The sequence below is a fragment of the Cuculus canorus genome, unplaced genomic scaffold (assembly GCF_017976375.1).
Source record: "Cuculus canorus isolate bCucCan1 unplaced genomic scaffold, bCucCan1.pri scaffold_135_arrow_ctg1, whole genome shotgun sequence".
NCBI lineage: Eukaryota > Metazoa > Chordata > Aves > Cuculiformes > Cuculidae > Cuculus > Cuculus canorus.
The window spans coordinates 85-15,371 of NW_026527774.1; the positions used below are offsets into that span (position 1 = coordinate 85).

Genomic DNA, 15,287 nt, shown 5'->3' on the forward strand with positions numbered 1-15,287 from the left:
CTGTCTGCTTCTCGAGAGGCTTTTTAAGAACCCATTGAACGTACGAATCGTAGTTCTCTGAAGTAGTTTGCATTTCCCTGTGTCTGGACTATCTCTTATTTAGTCCCTCATTGATTCTTGTCAGTCAGCCCAGCTCTTGCGTTTTTGTGCAACGCGTCTCTCTTGCCCTCCTGCAATGTGAACTCTGTATGGAACAGCTACTGAAGTGTCAAAGCTGTCTGAAAGGCCTGGGAAGTTTTGTCAGCCCTGCAGAGATGTGATAGGGACCGGCAGGAGGAAGGAGGGGACTGGAATAAGGAAGATGGGTTTTAAGTGTAGCAACCGCAGTGTTTTAAAATCTGTGCTACGTTTGCTTGAGAAGTGTATGGAAAACTCCTTTCTAAATATGAGCTTTGAAAGTCTGTATTGCCAGCAACGTGGAATATCCACAGGCCGTTTCTGGAAGCAGTGGAGAATGAAGGTAGTTAAGAACTTAGTGCAGCTTAATGTTTGAAAAGGAACATGCCAAAAGTGAACCGGACATAAACGATATGTGCAATTCATCTACTAGAGACAAGTGACAATAAATAATAAAGTATCAAATCAAGGGGAAGGACAAGTGGAAGCTTGTACCTGTTTCCTGGAAAGCTTTTTCAGAGATGACTTTTCTCAGACCCCGTCTTAGTAACCTATGTGAGTAAACTTGAACCCAGCGTATCACTTTCCTCCTCTTCCTTTACTTGTCCATAGCTCTGTGCACTGCTCGATGCTCTCATATGCACTGCAAAAGCAAAGGCTTCTCCTTTTGCTTGCTCCGAGATCACAAAATGTCCCCAAGAGCTTGTTTTGTAAGGAAAAGAGCTACAGGTGCCGTAGAGGAGATTTTTCTCTGCATACTGAAGAAACTTTGTGTCAATCTCAGATGCGTTTTATGTCTGACAGAGTCTCTTTTCCCATTTTTTCTTCCTTTAGAGTGCAGAATGCAATTCCTAACGGCGCAGGCGACGAGCAGTTCTGCTGAAGTTCCCAGAGGGGACTGTTGAGGCGCTCGGGGCAGATGATCCAACCCGAGGTTCTGTGCTGTGGGGGAAGATTTCTGGAGGTGAGCATTTCCCTTTCACTCTGGTCTTGGTACAAAGTAATCCTTGCCTGGGGGTTTCCTGAAGCACAAGGTCCCAGTCTCAGGTGTGTCAGGGTGGGTGCTGCTGAGATGCCTCAGGTTGAGAGAGAGGGAAAAGAGGTTTTAGCGATTCAAAGTGCTCATGTGAAAAGGTTAGTCAAGTGAAAACTTTGAAAATTACAACAACTTGCACCAGTCCTGTGCGATAAAAGAATCTACTTAAACCCCCCTGTGTCAGTGAGCCCTCCTCGCTTTTTAATGAAATCAAAGGCAGCTTTCAAGCAAGGAGTGGTCTTGTTTAGGGCTGTGTTTATTGGTACCAGCTCAAGCTCTCTGACCATCCTAAGAGCACATGCAGAAAGAGTTCTTGTCCAGCATTACCGAGGCAGTAGGCCCTGCTTTTTCTTGTTCGTCTCAATAAAGAGAGAAGAAGAGGATAACACTGTGAGGCACTGCAGCCCTATTTCCAGGAGTATTGAAAAGGATGCCACAGTACAATTGCAAAAGCTAAGGCTGTCAATTTTAAGATGTTCTGCTTGAGGATTTTACTGAGTGATTTTAAATGCTTGACCAGAATTAGGGAGGTCAGTCTTCCTCTCTGAGGTCTTGTTCTTGAAGGACACGGGCACGCGACTGTGATTTTTCAGTTGTTTTCAGTTTTCTTTTGGAATTTGCTTCAGCAGTTGTTCTTCTCTTTTCCAGGGAGCAATGGCCTTGTGTGGTTGGCACGTGGTCCTCACTTTGAGGTGATGAACTCTGTGACAGGGGAGCGGCTCTCTGCCTACAATTTCAGTGGGCTACATGGACAGCCTCCCACTGTCCGTGTGGGCAAGGAGTTTTTCCTGGTGGAATAGACCTGCGCTGCTGATTGGTGTTGGAAGTTTTCTCTGTTTGTATCAACCTTGGAAGATCACGAGTGATTAAAGCCGTTGCTCTTCCAGGAAGGGTAACGTACTTGTTCATGGGAGAAACAAAGCTTTTATTTTGTTAGACGTGCATAAGCCAGTTTCAGGAAAAGCTCTGGAGGGTCTCGATGCAAGAGAGCTTTTCTGTAATTGCAGTAACCTTTGAATGGTTTCTGTTTAGCTGTCAAGGAGCCTAAATATTAACCTGTAGTTTTCTTTGATTAGGTGGTTGCTATCGAACCTATTAGCTAATGACGGAGGAGTCGATGCGAAGCACTCGGTACCTCCATCCAAGTCTGCAGTGGTTCTCTGGAGTGCAGCAGTGGCTACAAATGTTGGGCACGTTCTTCTGGTTGACCTTGTTTGCATGATTTCTTTTGGAGTGAGAAGGAAATAGAAACATTGGGTAAGCTTGCAGTTTATAAACTTGAATTTGAAAGTAGCAAAAGGTGTGTCTTTTAAACAAACAACCTGCACCCCCTTTGAAGACACTTGTGTGCGGGCATTTATGACTAGTGATTCCAGATGGCGATTTGACCATCGTGGAGTCCCTGAACAGCTTAAGATGGGAGTGGCTTAAAGTCAGAGGTGCCCTGTTTCTTAGGCTTCTTTCTGCAAAGAAACCTGACTTCTCTGAACTCATGCATTGAGACGGAGTGAGATCTCTAATGTGTTTATTCAGACCGCATACACTGTTTTGGCTATTCCAACAGCGGCTTCAGGAGTTGATGTCACTTCAAAGGGCTTCATCCTGAGGCCCACACTCCTGATGTACACAGTCAAGAAAAGTTCTCTCTGAAGGTTACTCTTCTACCTGGCGTTGAAAATAGCAGTGAGAATACCTGTCCCATAGAGAGTTCCTCGGTGCTTTGAACGCCTACAAAATGGAAACAGCCAAACAAAAGCCTTACATAAGTGGGTACTTGGCTGGGACAGGAGAATTGGATTATAGATGTTTTCATGTCAGAGTTTAAAAACGCCACCTAAATAACATAACATCCTTCATTTTTTTGTGTGTGTTTTTGTGTGTGTAGATCTCGAATCTGTCACTGCTGCTCCTGCTGAAGTTCCACGAATCAGAGAAACTGTGATGGGAGGAGGGAGACATCTCTGTTTCCAATTACAGAACTCGTCTAGAAGCGCAGTATCAACGCTGTACTTCATCAGCAGAACCAATCAGCTCGTTGTGGGCTTTTGCAATGGCACCCTCTCACTGTGGAATATGGGAACTTTGACAAGGGAGTAAGTGGGTCTTCATGCTTGGCCATGCCGGCAGGTGCAGGCTCTCCATTTTTTTGCCAAAGGGAGTGTGTTAATGTAAAGAGGACTCTTTGGGGACTGAAGTTTTGAGTCTAATCCTGGAATGTTTAGAAATCCTCTTCTGAACTAACTCTGAAGTCAGAGACGGATTAAGCAAACCACCTCCTCCGCAGGGCACTAAGATTCTTTTCCTTCTTGTGCCTTTGGAGTGAGCAGTTGTGGACAGTGTTGCTGCTTGGGCCTATGTCAAGCAGTTAGGATGCGATAGAGCTGATTTTATAAGGACACTTTGTTCTGTCGGTAGTATTCAGTGAACCAGGAATGGTGTGTATCTTCCTCGACTCCCTTCTTTGGGATGTTGGTTATAACCTTCTGTACTTTGAGGCTAAGCACGTCAGGCGCTCTTTCCAAAAGACGCTCGTGCCCTTTGACAAAGAGTTAAGGCCAGAGGCTCACCTTTTTTCTTCGTTCTTGTTCCTTTCTTTTCCTTCTTAAACCTGTAGGCACAACTCTCAGCTCAACGGAGGAAGGGATTCCTGTCAGTGGTGTTACTTTTCAAGAGCCTGAGAATGATCCTGGCAACTCTTGCTACTTGTGGGCTATTCAGTCTGCGCCAAAAAGGTGAATGAAACTTACAGTGAAGGCACTGGATTAATTTTCTTTGTACTATATTTGTCAACATCCAGTTGATAAGCGTCTCTTTGCTTTGTTTACTTGGCTGTGCAGGAGACTGATGCCGTTCAGGAAACTTGAGCCTAGACCTAATTAAATGAGAGTGAGGACCGTAAAGCAGCTTTGTAATCAGATTTCCTCACTTGTACCTTTTTCAGGGAGGTGGTGTTCTGAGTTTCCGGCTGTTGCAGTTAACCTTTGGTAAACGAAGACGCGTGGCATCAGGACAAGTCATGTATGAGGTAAGAGGATACATGGGTGTGAAAAGGTGAAAACAGTCATTTTGTCTAAGCGACTGTCAGTTAAGTTGAAGGGAAATGCTTACCAACAAATTCAGAGTGGACTTAAAATGAAAGTGCTTTGCTGAATCTTCCTGGGCACGTTGTCTGTACCATTGGAAACAACCGTAGAATTTTACACTGCGGTGTTGTGTGTTCCAAGGAGAGGCATCTGCAAAGAGCCCCTGGTCATTCAGTTCCTGAAGAGTGTACGGTCTCTGATTTCACAGCAGAGTCTGACCAGCGCTTCTCATTTGAGAAGAGTCTTCATGTCGTCCTGGTCAATAAAGGTACTCCTTAACATCTGCGCTTTGTCCACAGACACATTTTCCTGTGTTGCATGAATGAATGCTGCTTTTGGAAAGACAGTGTTTCAGTTCCCACCGTGTTCTAAGTAAGCAACGTCAAAGGTTCAGCCCAGTCCTGCTGGGGCTTCTATCTGTCTTAAAGGAGCTTGCTTACTCTGCAGTAGTTTGTGACCCTGAAGGCCTTGTTTTGGATGTCCTCTCTGTTTTCCCTGTTTGCTGTGCTCGGTGAAGGAATTGAACCCTGAATTCTCTTGCATGTCAGACATAGTTCTATTTGCCGTCAAGAAATCAGGTCATGGCAAGCGTTAGACAATATGATCTGCATCTTCTATCAGATAAATGCATTCTTTGCTATTGAGGTAGAATGTACGTTTATATCTCAACATGACCTTTTCTCTCCTCTTTTATATTTTCCCCAGGTTTGGCACGCTGTGAAGAAAGGTTCGGTGTAGATCTCAGGGTGGAAACTCCAACAGCAATATGAAATTACTTGGGTGTCAGACGATAGAAAAGTTCAGTGACCGTCTTGACGGAGGCAACAGCATTAATGGAGGTTTGTTCTGATGTCCCATGTTGGGTTGATCTGCTGGAGGGAAGGAAGGCTCTTCCTTCCTCTGCGGGGAAAATGATAGAGCCCTACTTTGCTTACACCCAGAGAACGCACTCTCGCCAGGAGAAGAGAGGTCATGCAATTTCTTGAGAGAACTATAACAGTGTGAATGTTTTATGTTGGAATCTTGATTCGCATTTCCTGGTGGTGGAGTTTGGGGTTTTCTACCCATTTTGCGTGATAAGAGTGTTCTTTTCTCCTGAATCTGCTGGGAAGGAGCTACTCTTGAAAGGTGTCACTGAGTCAGCTGTGGGAATTGATAATGCCATCGGGGTGATACAAGCGGATACGATCACTATTTGTCTGCTTTCAGAAGGGGACAATGTCTATGTTCCTAGCACGTTTTTCGCTAAGCAGTTCATCTAGCTGAAGGTCTTGATCAACTCTTCACGTATGGAAAACTTAATTAACTCATGACAGTGTGTTTGGGTTTGGCTTAGCATGGGATGCAATTGAAGAAGAAAAAGGGGCGGTGTGTGTGGAACCCGTCTCAGAGCTGTTTGCCCTTCTGCAAATGTCTGTGTTATTAAGTGTTGTGTTCCCTGAGCGATAGGACTAAATTAAGCCAAAGTGGAAAGTGGTGTTTTAAAAATATCAGATATGTTGTATTTTCTACAAGTAAGAAAGGATGTCTTGTGTCTTTCAGTAATGTCTCCCTACGCCAGCGTCTCAATCTTCAGTTGGCAAGTGTGTACAAGTGGTCAGAAAAACCCATTGATTCACTTGAGCGTGTTTGACATTAATGGCTGGCTCGATGCTGAAATGCCAGCCTCGGTCAGGTAGATATTTATTAAGTTGTTTTCGCTATCCCCACAAATAATTCATTTAAATGTTGGCGTTTAGCTTACGCACTTGTGTTCTTGTAGGCCAGAATCCCTTCAGGATTGCCCCTATTTTGCGCTGTGGTCACTGGATACGGTGACAAGCCCGGCTCCTTTAGACCTCGTTTTGGATATTATGGTAGACCAGACAAGTCTAACTTGGAGAGATTATCCTTCTTACCTAGCACCTGGCCAGTATCCTCGTGCAAGCAGCTATAGTTTTGGTAGGTATTTAATTGCTTTCAATAGTGATAAGCTTTAATTGAGGTCAGATGTCATTTCTTGTCTTTCTTGTTCATTGTGTCACTCAAAATCAAACCAAAAGGCCCCGAATCCCCATAAACCCAGCCTAACAAGGGATTTAATGTTATCAAACGTACCTGATGGTCCGCTGCACTTTGGGTTTTGGTGCTTTTGTAATGTAGCCTGTGAGATGGTGATGCTCATAAAGTGAAAGGACTTTGAACAGAAGCTCAAAGTACAGTACCTTGGTAGCGCTGGAGATTTCTGTACACAATAATTATTTTGTAGAACAAAGATTATGCACGATCTAAGGAAGAAAATGGGTACTCGGTTGTACCTTCCCAACTACTGCTCCTTGAATAACGTAAGCTGCTCATAAGATAACTGGGAGAGTACGGAATGTTGTCCAACACTCCTTGTTTCTGCAGGTGTTATGTGTTTGCTGAGCTTCGGAGTCTGTCGTGTGACTTGCACCAGCTCGCGGGAGGAGGTGAGATTTTCCTGTCTCTTTCTTGAGCATGTGGAGAGATGGATCTTTTCCAAGTTTTTCTGTTGCACTGCTGTCATTATCGGAGAGCCTTTTCTGCTCATCCTGCCCAGCCCCACGCATATTTGCACTAGTATCCTGCCAGTTTTGTGCAACTGGCATTGGTTCAGGTCCACTCTTGGGAGCGTAAAATGGCCCTGTCTCCTGCTGAAGCCCAATCTGGGATTGACTGTCTAGAGAGGAACAGACCATTGCTGGAGGAGGAGCAAGAACAAAGCTGTTGTGGAAGGCAGGGGAAGCTGTTCCATCTTGTTTGCCCCTTCTTTGCATCCCTGCATCGTCACGAGTTAGGGTTTGGATCCCTGATTAACTTGAAAAAGGAGGAGAGAGTGGAGAACACGAAACTTATTTAACTGTTTGAGAAGAAATTGAGTTGTTTTCTTCTAAACTGGGCCAAATTGTAACTTCCGAGCCACTGCACAGATTGTGCCAACTGATTTTGAAAGAAGTATCAGCTCACTGCCTCTGTCCAACGTCAATCAGCTTCTGCCACACGAGCCTAGAAAGGATCTTGCCAAGTGTGATTTTCAGTTGTGTGCTAGTTTAGCTGATGTACAATGTATTTTGTGTCAGTGTTCAAGGGAAAAGAAAGGCCTGAGTATTGACAGAGAAACTAGAACATACTTGAATGAGCATTGCAGGGGCTGAAGTGACCTAGCCCACAAACTGTTTTGTAGTTGCCTTTGCTGAATGGTGACAATACTGTTCAGGGAGTGGTGCTGTTGATGGTTCAGAGAGTGCAAGCATGGAAGTTTCTCATTTGATTTTGTCTGTTCTGCTTAGGAGGAGCAGTTAGAGGCGTTATTGTCCACAGCTGCCCGAACAGGTTCTTTAGAACTTCTGACTGAGTACATTAAACGTTGGACATCCGAAGGTAAGACTTGACAAGTTGTTTTTCTGATTTGTGTTTTCTAGTTTGAAATTGGTGATTCACTTCTTTTTTTGTTCTCTTCTCTTACAGAGCAGCCAAGTTCTGCGGAAAATATACAGTTTGTCCGTGAGTGCGCGTGGAACAGAGTGCTCCACGCCACAGATGAATTTAACCAACTGTGTGAGTAGTAGCAAAGTCATTCTGCAAATATAAAGTCATTCTTTGTTACTGAGCTTATTCAGTGGGTATACCTGAACATCAGGATTCCTGATATTGCACGCGTGTACTTTGAAAGTCTGAAATTGCTCTAGAGGCTAATGATTTCATTTCTCTTCTTGAAAAGGTGTTCCGCTCTTTGATGGCTCCTTCGTTGACCAAAAGACTATCCAGTCTCTTTATGACTGCCAGTTCTATTTGTGCAACCTTAGCACCATTTTAAACTGTTTGCCGAGAGAAGAACAAGACCTTTCTGAAGAAGGTTTGTCTAACAGAACTACTGAATCTGTTTTAGTAGGATTTGGAACGATGCATGGGTTGTATGTAATTGTGGAAAGAGAATTTGTTGGGGTTGCTTTTTGTTTTGGTGGTGATTGTAGTTTTTTTCTTCAGGTTGGAGAGTGGTACAGAGTGAAAAATGCAAAGACAGAGATTGCTACTGTCTTATTTTTACTCTTTCTATTTAGTGCAATGAAGGCGGTTTTATAAAAGGAAAGGAATTGCATGACCAAAGTCATCTTGTGCCTTTTTTCCTGTTTTCCAGACCTGACAAATAAGCAGGTGCTAGCCGGCCACCAGTCGTTGTATGCACAAGTGGTCACCTGGTTCTGTCGCTGTGGTCTCCTTCCACAGGGTTTAGGTGAGAAATACTTGTTTATTTGGAAGGATTATAAATTCTATTGTCAGCCTTAATTGTCTTACAAATGCTCTCTTGACGTGTTTAAAAACCGTCCCCTTTGAGAAGAAGGTTTTGGTAGTGAACTTCAGCTTACGCTATATGTTCTGAATGCTGCATCGACTGTCAACTTGAAATGGCCCTTGAGACGAGCAGGAATTGAGTCTTGTGTCTCACATTTCTTGTAAGAAAGGCAGAAACAGGACTGGCTTCTTCGCGAGTTGGAGGCTTGCCCGTGCTTCTTGAGGCTTAGCTTGTAGGATCTTCTCTCCTTTTTAGTCAAAAAAATCAGTTTAAAATGTGCTGTCAACGCTTGTAACTTGCTTTTACTTTCTTGCCTGTAGATGCGGGTCAGCGTTCGTCTAGACCTTTTTACAATTACCCTCTGCTTCAGAGATGCTGCACAGCTCAGCGACAGAGGCTGACGCGTTTGTCCAGGTAAGCCTTTCCGTACAACTCTGGCACGCCTTCTGGACTGCAAGTCCAGAAGGAGAAGTGAACGGCTCTTCTCTCCACAGTTGTGTTTGCTATACTTAATGCATTTGCCAGGGATCCTCTTGGCTTCGGTGATGCACGTGTTGTGTTGAACACCGAGGTTACTTTCCTGTGTTAAGATGTTGACACACACTCTCTGCTTAGTGCCCCGTGGTGGTGGTGCTGCTGTCTTGTAGCACACTCAATTCACTGGCTAATCTGTGTCACGTATTACACTGAAAAAGATCCTGTGATAGGACAAGATCAGTCATCCCCAGTTCAGCAGAGCATGGCGTTCTCAGAATGCCAATTGTTTTGGACTCAGATGAAGGCGGTGTGCTTTTAGAGAAAGTCATCTCTGTTATTGGCTCGCAGTAGGTGGCAGTGATTGTTTTGGCCTGAAGCTCCTGCTCCGCAGTCCGTTTGTGTAATTCTGTAGGACCAGCAGCATTATACGTAGTCGGCACACCCGAAACGTGTTGCACTGAGAGGCTGGAATTAGTGTTTTCCCAATGTTTTACTCAGCCCAAATCCTTGCTCCCTTTTCTTTCAGAGGAAAATGGGATTTGGCTGGCCTGATGATTGACAGGATGGTTTCGGACTTGGGAGAGCGAGTGCAGAATCTGTGGTGCACAGACAAACAAAAAACTGGGAAATATCCCCCTCCCAGTTTACAGGTGAGTGCTGTGTTCCCTGAAAAACGCCACCCCTGCCCACAACCCCACCCAAACGCCAGACACTGATGGAAGACAGGAGTTTTTAAGGAAGTTTGTGTTTCCTTTCAGGCCCTGCTGCAACTCTACCTGCTAGACGGCATTGAAGAAATCGACAAGCACAAAATTGTATCCTTTCTGGTGCTTTTTATTACCCTTCCAGTGTATGTACAAAAAGGGTCTTAAACGTTTCTCATCTCCATTGTTAAGAAGATGCTTTAATTTATGCTCCAGAGCAAAAGGATTTTCAGCAGTGGTTTAAGCTGGTGAAACAGAGAGTTGCAACCGTTGTTTGTTGCCTTCCCCGAGAGGGGAGCCTGGAGAGCGAGGGCTTTGAAAACGGTGTAGGCCAGAGCTGCCTTCTTAGAATGTGTCCCTAAATGCAGGGGTCGGAATGAGAAAGCGGCCCCGCCAGTGAGCGGTGTGCATCCTGGTTTAGAGCTGGTGTTAATCCTTCAGAGCTCAGTTGTATTGTAAGCACGTCATCGTTGACCTTGGTTTATCTGCTCTGGCAGTGAGGAAGGAAACCAACTGTAGAATTTGTTTGCTTTCAAAAACAAAGCGTTGGATGTTCAACTGATTTGCGTGTCCAGCTGGGAGCTCCCCCAACTAAACAGGGGGCCTGAGTTTCTGACGGCAGTATTTAAATATCGAAAGCTGACCTTTCCTGATGCCTTACAGAAATCAAAGGGTATTTCTTTCTGGTTATTTAATCAGAACGCAATTTTGTGCTTAGGACCTGGCTGTCTTCACCTGAGAACAGCTTCAAATGGCCAGACTAAGACAGCAGTATTTTCTGCTTCCTACCCCTTTTCTATTCTTATTTTGTCATGTTTTTCCGAACGTAATGGGTTACATTGTGGTGTTACAAATGTTTTAGCCTTAATTCGATGGTTGATATCAGACAATGTACTTGCTGCTGGATATCGGGTGGGCCGTGCCAGATAACAGGGAAAGACTACTGCACTCCTTCTGCGCAGCCTTTGCTATCCCGAAGGGGTTCGTTCAGCTCGTTCAAGGGTTTTGGCTGCTGGATCACAATGATTATGAAGTAAGTATGTTCCAGTTCAGTTAGTCGTACCTTCCAATTACCAAGCTGTCATCTAGGAAATGACGTTAAAACATTGGTGCTTGGCTAGTAACAGGTGCTAAACCGTGAGAAGCTTCTTTGTAGTCCTGCAGCAATACATTACGGTTTGAAATGTTGTTTCAATTACTGGCTGGGAAATAGATTAAAACAGAGAAGAAATCAACTGGAAGAATGCTTGACAGCTAAACTTTCAAAGCCATCCGCTTAGGTTGTTTTCAGCAGACCAGCCGAGCGCTTTCTCAAAACCAGGGTTTTAGGTACTTTCAAGCTAAACACTTGGATCATAGCCGCAAGATTTGAGGCAGAAGACTGCAAAAGTGGCTTTTCAACCTAATCCACATTCTTTGTGATGCTGAAGGTTATTCTTGCCTGTCAGAACGTTAATAGAATCTGTTTGTGCTGCCTGGGTGTGTGCATGGATCTATCTAAACCTGATCTCTACCTTCCACAGAATTCGCTGGTCCTGCTCTGTCACCCAGCTACAGCCAGAAGCGCGTCGTGGCTGCGTCAGAGGGCTATTCAGTCCCTCATGTGCCAAGGACAGCACAGGAGAGCCCTCACGTACATACGTATGACGAGGCCATTGATCACCAGCTCCAGAGAAGCGCAGCTTTACCTCTCTGTGTTCTTGTCCAACAGGTAAAGAAATATATCGCAGCATTTTGGCCTTCAAATATTGCAAACAGTGGAGAACCAGTAATACTAATTCCAATCCCCTCAATTTCCCTTGAACTTGGAATACAATAATTTTGTGGCCTCTTTCAGGTTCTACTCTGACTATTCTTTTCCATCTCAAACCCCATGAATTCCAGGTGCATGGCAGATGCGTGGAACCTGTTGCAGCAACGCTCCTCAGATGACAATAGAGAAGAGCTGCTGCAGCACATGTTTAAAACCTGTTTGGAGATGGGACTTGTGAAGGGCTTCCTGGAGCTGCCTTTCACAGACACTGAGCTCGTAAGTGTGGACAAGACAAACAAAACTCTTGGAAAAGCACAGGGGCAGAATCATAATAAGTTTGTGAACTGTGTTGCTTCTGTTAGGAGTGTTTGGAGGAGATTTTGGAGAGCAGTGATTTGATTAAGGACCACGAATTCTTTCCAGCCAACCATCCAAAACCAGTCAACAATACTGCAGTGGTGCGGGTGAATAAGTCAGCGAAGGTGACTCTTACGGTGAGTGTAAAAGTTCTGTCAAGTGCGCCAGGTTCTGTTAGGCGTTACTGACTGGTGTGATAGTCCTCAGGAAAAATCCTGCTTTGTTTTTTATACCGTTCTTTGAAATGCTAGGGGTCAGGTTCTACTCCTTCAGTTACAGCTTCAGTGTTACAGACCACTGATGACTCCGCTTGAAGTAGTTTGTTTGCATCTGCGGAAGAAATAGATACCTTTTCTGTCAGCCAATTTTAAAACTCAGTTGTTGAGATCCGTAGGTTGTGTATGCTTTGGATTGTCCTGTTGCTCCTTTCTGTGGAATGGAAAGTACGTTGCAGGTCATCTCTTGTATCTTGCACGCCGGTTTACTTCCCTAGCCAACCCACAGGGAAAGGGTGCAGGGTGGGTTGTTTGGTTTTTCTGACTTCCTTAGAAGAGGAGGAGGAGGATGTTTCTAAAACTGAGCCTGTTGAGATACAAACAGGTTAGCAAGCACTTGGGTTTCAACACCACCAGTCAATGGAAATGGCGTCAAGAAAGGAAAGAAGCATTGCTGGTAGCAGATAAATATCCAAAGAGAAATAAGAAAATATACTCCCCAGTTTTAAGAAGGAGGGATGTTTTTATGTATTAGATCAGTAACAGAGCAAGTTTAGTTTGCCTTTTGTTTGCCTTTTGTTTTCTTGACTGCACTTCTGCATCAGACTTCTCATTCTACTGCAAAGAAGAATTCAGCCCTTCTGTGCGCTGGAAGTCTTCTTAGCACGATTTGGTTAGATCGCTGTCCTCAAGGGGAGGCATAAAGGCTCACCTGAAAACCAGATGAGCATTTGAAAAGCAATGATGTGAAGTGCGAGAGGGAGGTCATCCTTCTGTCTGTTTTGGTAGGATTTCTGGAAGAAGCAAATGCTGAAAGTCTTACCCTTCCCGAGGGTGCCAAGTTGGTGTTCGCAGCTGCTGAAGAGGAAAACGCAGCAAGTCTTACCCTTCCTGAGGGTGGCAAATTGGTGCTCACAGCTGCTGAAGAAGAAAACGCAGCAAGTCTTCCCCTTCCCGAGGGTGGCAAATTGGTGCTCACAGCTGCTGAAGAAGAAAACGCAGCAAGTCTTCCCCTTCCCGAGGGTGGCAAATTGGTGCTCACAGCTGCTGAAGAAGAAAACGCAGCAAGTCTTACAATTCCCGAGGGTGGCAAGCTGGTACTCACAGCTGCTGAAGAAGAAAACGCAGCAAGTCTTACAATTCCCGCGGGTGGCAAGCTGGTGTTCAAAGCTGCTGAGGCTGCTGCCTGGGAGACTGCAAGGGAAGGGTGAGTTTACAAAACAGATTGATCTTTTGGTTCATACAGCTCGTCATCGTGGGCTTTCTGTGCTTGCAAATGATGACTTGGAGCTGGTATATGTTACAAACGCTTTGAGGAATACATTACAAAATCTGCGTCAGAAACAGACCTCACTGAAGGCAGCATTATCCCTTCTGCTACTTCCAAAGGGACTGGAGGACAACAGAGGTCGGCAAGACATCGACCTGCTCCTGCGAAACGAACGGCAGAGCCTCTCAGCAGAGCAGCAGGAAGATCGATATACAGGAACCCACTATTTACCGAAGAGTTTTTCGTTCGTGACAAAGAGGTGCATCGCCGTGACCAAGTCCTGCAGTACCTGTCAGCTAGAAGAGCCAAATTCCAGGCTGTGGATGAAAATCCGTTTGATGAAGAGGATGAGAATCCTTTCTTCTCCTGGCGCGAAGAAATTGAAAGGTCAGTGCAACAGTTGTAGATGCAAAATAGGGCATACTGCCATTTGTCAGCCACAAAAAGCAGACTGTGAGGATGGCTTTAAGGACTGTGAAGAATGTAACAATACCAAATAGAACCTTTGGGAAGAGGCAATTCCTCTGTTTCCTGCTCTGTATGTGCCTGCCTGGCCCGTTGTGGTGGAAACTGGCCAGGAGGCTGATCTGAGTAGAGCAAGGTGAAATTTCAGCTGAATTTTTGTCATGAGCTTCACTGTCGTCAGTTTGGGAAACTGTTGTTTTGGAATCCACTAAGTGAAGAATTCCTGAGTATTGTTTTGCCCTGAACAGAAGGCACAGTGGCCTGCTTTCAGCTGAGTGTGCTATCTGTTACTTTCAGAACTGGAACTGTTCAGATGGGACGATAATTTGAGACGGAAGGTTTTGTTTTTGTGGAGAGGAATTGCAGTGCTTTTAGAAACTGCTTTGGCCTGACTCCTTCATGGAAGAAGATTTCATTTGTATTCTATGGAGGTTAAAGTCTTGTGCACGAGTAACGTCTTTTGTTGCCTTCACCTAGGAGCTTCCAGCCATAGTAGAAGAAAACACCGAAGCCATGCTTCCGATCCAGGAATGAGTTTTCCACCAAAGCTGTCAAGACATTGGGTCTTTTGGGTACACCTGGAGACAAACGGACCTTGGTTCCTTTTGAGTTAAAATTGTTCCTAAAATAAAGTGCCTTTTCCAATGCACTGTGCTGTGAGGATATAGAGTGTTAATTCACGCTGGGTTTCCTGGAGGAGCTCTTGGCCCACTGCGGGAAGGCCTTTACCTCCGCGGGAGCCTGAACTGAACTGCTGCTGGCTTGGTTAAAGGAGGGAGGGTAGAATGCATCTGTGACCACCTACCCTGAAGTGTGCCGAGCTTTCGCTCCGTTGTGCTTCCAACCTCGCTCTTGCACAGGGCCTTCCTGACAAAGTGTTTCCGGCACCTGACAAAGAAAATGAATGCTTTCCTCTGTACACCTTTATAGTGCCCAGAAGCTTTGTAGTGCCGTACCTCTGCTGTGGGGAGTAGCGAGCTACAATTGCCGAGAGGATGGTCATGAACTACGAAGCAGCTTCTGAGCGTAGAGTTTCCACACTACGGGTAATAACCATGGGAGGCAAAGGTGAAATAGAACGTGGTGAACTGTTTTCCTGGAGATCAGGCTGGCCCTGATCAAGAGCTGCGAGTGAGAGGAGACAGCATTCACTTGGTCTCTGTGTTGGCATTTATTGGTGAAGGTGATGCCTTTTCGGCGGCATCCAGCGGCAGGACGGTGAGCGCTGCGGTGGGGTGGCCGTCTGAGGCGGTGGGGCACTGCCCTGAGACGGGAAAAGCCTTGGAAAACCGCAGCGGGAGCGGGGCGGGCGGCGCTCGGCTCCTGACAGGCGGCAGCGGACGGTCCCGCGCGGGGCCTGACGGGAGGGGGCGGTCCCGGCGGGTCCCGCGGGGGATTTCAACCGTCCCTCGGGAGCACAGCGACCCGGAGCGCGGCACGTTAGTATAAAGGGGCAGTTTGAGCGGCAGGGCGAGCAGGAAGGGCTCAGGGAGAGAGAGGCTGGTGGCTGGTGGCT

The 15,287-nt window shown here is 45.6% G+C and overlaps 1 pseudogene; it reads left to right on the plus strand.

Moving 5' to 3' along the window:
- The first annotated feature begins 959 nt into the window (after window positions 1-959).
- Window positions 960-13,395, plus strand: LOC128850643 (protein ELYS-like; annotated as a pseudogene).
- The last annotated feature ends 1,892 nt before the right edge of the window (window positions 13,396-15,287 follow it).